The sequence below is a fragment of the Pygoscelis adeliae genome, unplaced genomic scaffold (assembly GCF_000699105.1).
Source record: "Pygoscelis adeliae isolate BGI_AS28 unplaced genomic scaffold, ASM69910v1 Scaffold127, whole genome shotgun sequence".
Lineage (NCBI taxonomy): Eukaryota > Metazoa > Chordata > Aves > Sphenisciformes > Spheniscidae > Pygoscelis > Pygoscelis adeliae.
The window spans coordinates 869,789-876,393 of NW_008825208.1; positions in this window are offsets into that span (position 1 = coordinate 869,789).

Sequence of the window (6,605 nt, forward strand, 5' to 3'; positions counted from 1 at the left end):
TTGTGCTTGGGGGTTAACAAATAGTTCTGTATCATTCACAAACCAAAACTGCGTTAAAGTGAAGTCAAGTTTGGGACCCTGTGTAAGGGTTTTAAGGGCAGAAGGACATTGTTGTTATGCAACCAAACTGGAATTAGGATTAAAAGGAAATCAGAAGATATAAACAAAAGCAAATTCAGAGACAAGGCACTCGGACAAAATTGGCTGTGGGCCGCAACTATCCATGCAATGCAGCTAGTGCTTTATTAAGTGAAACTGCTTTAGAAACATACACTAGAGTTTTTTTCTTTTTCTCAGGGTCAATCTGACCGGACAATCGCAGCAGAATGTTCTCCCCAGCTCTGCTTCCGACCAGAATGAATCAAATACAGTGCTCCTAATTTTCATGGTCATGAGAAGGTAATAAAACCAATAGTTATGCATTAGCAAGGGGTTACAAACTATCTCTTATGCACTCCTCTGGTCATGCTATACTACTCGTGTTTAATGTTAAACACACATGGCTTAATGGGTGCACATTAGTTAATAATCATAATGGTATCTGTGTTTTACAGAGTTCTTCAGGGGCTGTATGCCAAGTAATACTTGGTATTACTTGGCTGCTGGTAGCCATGTTTTAAAAAGTAGCTGTCATTAATTAGCAAGTGTAGACATGCGTTACTTCATAGCTACAGAGAACAGCATCAGTGAGTAGCTGAGTGCAGGCAGGCAGCTAAGCAGCGCTTGTCAACTCATCACTCCCTTGGAGAAAAGGGTGAGCAGCAAGATGAGAATGTTTGCTGACTACACAAAACTTCTTTAAGTTAGCAGGGGTGAGGGTCATCTGTAAAGAATTGTGGGTGACTAGTCAGTAGAAAGGTAGATTAAATACAGGGTAGATAAATGCAAGATGATGTATGTGCGGAAACCTAGTCCTGACTTTACATAAACAACAGCAATATTTGAATTGGTTGCTGCCACTTAGGAGTGAGACTTTGAGTATGTGTGGCCTACATAAACACCAGCTTGGTGTTTGGAAAAGCAAGGCACGTTTTAAGAAAAAGGACAGAGAACAAAACAGGGAACATATTTATGGCACTCCACAAATCTGCGGTAAGCTCGCACCATGAACACTATGCCTGGTTGTGTTTTCTGCTTCTTAGAAAGGAAATACTAGAACTGGAAAAGGATAACAAGGATGCTCCACTGTCTGGCTTCGTGTCCCTTGAAAGGAACAATTGAGTAGGCTTGGAGTTTTCACTCGAAAAAAAATACTTAGGGAGGATATGCCTGAGGCCTGTCACTTCCTAAGTAACTTGGAGAGCGTGGATGGCAATTGACTTTTTGGGTACAAACCATCAGATTTGCAGTAGGTGGGAGCCAGGCTCTAAACAAACAAGAGGAGATGGTTCTTCGCACAGTGACATGGGGGTGGATGTGTGCAGTGCCTTTCTGAATGGCATGCTGGGTACAGGGTGTTTCGCTGGGGTGCAGGGGAGATTGGCCAAGTGTTTGGAAGAGGGCTGTGTTGAGCGTTAGTGAACAAACACCCCCTCAGGCTCAGGAAATCCCTAGAGCTGAAAGCAGTTGGAGGCTGTAGGAGTGTTGCAAAGGAGGTATCGTATATTTGCCTTGTTTTTCCTCTTCCTTTGATGTTTGTCTGTGGCCTGTGGTGGAAACAGGACGTTGGACTGAATGGCTTCTTCATCCGAGGCAGTATGCCTCTTCCTCTGTATTGACGGAGAATCATGCTGTAACTGATACTTAAACACCTGGAGCCAAATAATAGCAAGTAAGCCTGTGTGATGGGGTCTTTCAAAGCAGACTCAATGTTCATCTATACCGGGAGTTACTTACAGAGCAGCTGCTGTGCTGTATATTTCCATTTTGCCTCATGATACACTTACTTCTGTGTGTCCACAAAGTCTTAATAGCAATCTGCATAGTTGCATTGCAGTTGCGTACCTACAACCAAACCATCTTTTTGTCCTTCCTCAGTAAAAGTATTTGTTCTATGAGAAACAGATCTAACGAAGTCTTACTTTTCTATGGGTTTGTCTTTTGAAGGGAGTGGCTGTGGAGAAAAATCTCTTGACTGCTCTCGCCCCTCTCCCCCTCTCTCTCTCCCCCCCTCTCTCTCGGTTTGACGGTTCAGATGGTAGCATCAATTTTAGCCACATTTGAATTCTGTAGCCAGCAACTGACCAGCCAATACACACAGGCTGTTGGCTGCTGCCTCTTAGCATGACTAAGGCATTGGATTTCGTCCAATGACTTCAAATGCTTTTATGGGAGAGAACAGTTCAATGGTATCCTTAGAGATGTAAGGCAAAAAATACCATGCCCTTTGCGATTATATTTCCATCGGGTTTTTAGTTTGATACACCCATTTCATACGTTACCTTAAATAAATAAATGGCAAAGTATTGCTGGCTTCTTGGTGAAAAAGAAGCATGTGACCTACAAAAAACGAAGGGAACTTGTTAAAACCGGAGAGTGCACCTGCTTGGATTTGTATGTTCTCTTTCTGAATTCACCTATGCCATAGCTCATGGATCAGAGATACGCAATGAATCATCCTGTTGGACAGAATGGGACACGCAGAGTAAATTAAGTTTGTCATCTCTCTCTGAGATTTTCTCATTTGCTCACTACCTGTAGGAGGGGATTTTCATAGTAATGTGACCTGTCTTCACGCTCCATTTATCATCTCCCAATTGATGTATATAATCTTGGTTGAACAGATAGATAATGGAGGAAACACGTAAAGTGTTGAATGCTTGAGCAACAGATCTGAAAAGAACAGGTAGGCAAGAATTGAAGTGCAAATGTTTAAAGACAAAAATTGGCATTCTTCCCTGACAGGAGATCTTAATGCAAGTTTGTTATTATTTTCTTGTTACAGAAGATGACAGAATGTGAAATTACAATGTAAATCTCTTCTATTTGCTAGCATTGTACATGACTTTTCTGTTTTATTACTTTTACTGAATAGGACTTTAATATGTTTGCTTATAATATCAATAGAAAACACTGGTTTCACATCTGTGAACAGGAAAATGTCAAGGCATGATGAAAAAATGCTGCTTTTTACTGTTTCAGAGATCGCCACAAAGCTGACTGCACACTTTTGTTGTTGATTTCCAGAAAGAAATTCTCTTTCACTCTTTTACCAGGAAAATCATCTTTCTCTTCCCTGCACATAAAGCATGGGAAACTGTGGCAAAACAACAAACATGTTCTATAACTGCAGCATAGCAGCCTTTGACAATTTGATATCTTCAATACAAAGAATAAAAACTTTGTAGGAAAGTAGGAAGCTATGTGTTTTTTTCTGAAACTAAGGTACTGGGAGGTTTTTCTTGCCCCACCAATGGCTGGTAGAGGAGATGCTGTGGAAATGGGTTTGAAGGCCTGTCTCAACTATCATGAAGTCAAACTCTTCAGGTTTTCGGGGGGGGGGGGTGCGGGACGAGGACGGTTCCAAATGTGCAAGACTTGTCATGTGGAGGGATATTCGCATATCACGTAAAAGGGATGTGTGCATTGGCAGATTTTTTTCCCTCTCTCAATATTCCTATCTGGCCAGTTATTTAATCTGTGCAGGAACCTTTCCTGTAGCAACTTAAAAACATTAAGAAACTTTGCCTAATGCTTTAGTCACTTTTTCTTTCTATTAAGAGGATCTTGGTCATTTCTGAGACAGAAAATCAGTACATCATCTATTATACTGATCTCTGAGACATGTGATCTAGCTGTATTGATGGTGAAAGGCTCCAGAGCATTCCGGAGACAAGTGTAAAATTCTGGTCTTCCTGAAGTATTTAAGGAGATTGAGAATGTAAGTATTTAAAAAGAAATTCTTCAAATTTCTGCTTTATATCATTCAATGTATTATACCTTTTTTTTTTTTTAAACCATACCATAAAGAGATTCTTTTTATGGTTGCTTCCAAGTCAGCCTGACTTGTTCCTGTGTGCAGAGTAGCTGGAACAGAAAACCATAAAACAGCTGACAAAGTCTGCTGTAGCAAGAAAATCACGTCCCAGTTACCAGGATTTAAGCAAGATGTGTCTCTTCCGGTACTTGCAAATCTCTGCAAAACATTTTGATGCCGTTGTCCACAGGTTTGATCAGATCTCTCTCCAGAATTCGGTTGCCTAATGTTAGCTGCAAACGTGTGATGAGAAGTTCATCTCACAGTGCGGGCCGCATGCACCTCCAGGCCCCTGTCCTGCTCTTCAGGACGGACGCCACCAGGAACCGTGGCCAGTTCAGTGTGTTGAAGCACAGGAGGAGAAGGAGGATGTGGAATTGATCTTAGTGACTGGACCATGCTCTTCGGGTTCACACCAACCTACCTGTGAGGGAAATATGGAGCCAACATATGGCTTAAGCCTCCTAGGAATGCAGGACCAGTGGGAAGTGCTTCTGAGGGACTATGCCATCCACAGCGTTTGAATCTTGAACATAATCGGAATGTATCTTCTCAGCATGACCAGAAAATAGTTTCTGATCAGGGTCTTCACTTGCTACCTGGATTCCTTCAGTTATTTGATATTGTTGTCTTAGTTTTGTGGTTTTTTCCCCTAGGGGAAAAACTTGGCTTTGCCTGGCCAGAAAGAGTAGCAGTGACCATAGCAATTTAACACGCAACATTAATTGACGGCTTTCTTGGAACAGGGAAAAATGGGTTCCAAAGGTGTTAATACCCCTGATTTAGTTGAAACTGTTCATGCCCCTAACTCCTTTCTTACAGGTTTGAGACATAGACTACATTCCTGTCTTACCTCCCCTTCATCCAAATGTTCCTGGTTAATCTGTTCAAATCAAACTCGTGCACAGCAGCTGCAAGGTAAGCCAGATCCTCCCATTTATTTTTGAGGTTGGTTGGTTCTCTTTCAGAATTGGTTTTCTTTGTGGTGTAGGTACGCTGAGCTTTGCCATTTGCTGGAACCCTTTTTCTGAAAAGCATGGTATGTCCAGTTACTGCTTAGAGCTTGGGAAGTAATTTGTGAAGGAAAATAAAAAAGGGGGGGAAAAAAGAGTTTTTTCTCTTCCTGACCAGGTTTGGGATCTAGTTAGTGATCTAGTGACATGGCACTTTTGTTGCAGGAGACTGCACTTCCTTGGTTTTCGCTCAGCCGGAGCTTTAATTACAACAGAGGTCAAAGGCTCCCTCTTTTCAGCATCCTCTCTGAATTTGGAGACAATGAAATGGTTCGCCATTGAGTGAAAGCATCCTCACCTGTCTAGAAAAGCATCCTGTCTAGCATCTGGCTGTTCCCTGGTTGGAGACCTGACACACGCAGCTGCCAGCCATTGCAGCCGATGCACCACCGGTGCAGTCCCATGCCAGGAGGGATGTGTTACTTTTTCGTGAGGCTGGATGTGCTCTGTCTCTCGAGGGTGTGCCAGCGTGGTTAGTGTTAAACTCAACCAGCTTGGATTCTGATCTGTCAAAGTTTGGATCTTCCTCAAGTCACATTTTTTCACTTCTTATTTTTCCAGTTTTGGTGTTTTTTGTGTTTTTTTTTTCCCTGAGATTTGCAGGAAGTTCTGAATGTTGCACATTTTCCTAGGTTATGTTTGAGGTATTTTTATGAGTTTCAACTCTTTTTTTTTTTCTTTTCTGAGAAAGCAAGAAAACCAGAGTTGGTGAAGTCCCAGCAACATCTCATGGATTTATTAACTTTTACCTTGGTGTCTACCAAAGTCTGAAAGTGCCTGTACAAATCACCTCAAACATCCATGGACTTGGACCGTTTATCTGCACTAGCCACTCCATCTCTTCTCTGAGCAATGTAATTTCTCATGGTACATTCAAAAGCACTGGAATGCTTTATCCCAATTTCTTTACTTTCTGAGTCTGTCCCTCCTGTTGTCCACAGGAGTGTTCTTCTTGAACGTTTTAGTGCTGTGATGTAGAACCTCAGTTTCCGCCCTAATACCCTGATAATTTAAATACTTTCCTTTCTTTTCTTTCATCATTTCATTAATTCACTTGATGCTGTGAAACTTGTTTTCTTGCCACTCCTTACCTTTCCCAAAGTGATTGCTCAGAATTACACACTGCAGCAAACTTCTATACAACATAGAATTGTCTTAACTTAGGCAGAATCCTGGTTGCAAACTTCCTCACACAGGACATCAGTTCTCTTGACTCGTATATTTACGTGGCAAATGCCAGAGGACTCACCCAGTAAGTAGTATGCTTGTGTGGTAGCAGATAACAAGAACTTTACTTACTAACTTAATCACGCAATACAACGATTAAGCGAAGACCAGTGTGATACTAATATGGTACGGCAAATTCTTGTGCTGTGGTACATGTCTAGGAGGTGTGTTTGGAAATTAAATGCAGACGAAGCATGCTTGCTGGCTACTTGGCATTCAAGCTATTCTTCCTAATCTTTTGCTTCTGGAAAGACTCAATCCATCTGTCCCTTACCTTTGACAGTTTCTGATGCCGTGACTCCTGCTTAGTCTAACTAAAGCTAACTTGACTGAAGCTGCCGGTAAGTTACTCATACATTCCAACCTAGTACTTGTGTTCTGATTCTGTTCTTATGTTTAATGATTTTCAGATGCTAATTTCTATATTATCTTACAGTGAATTCTATACT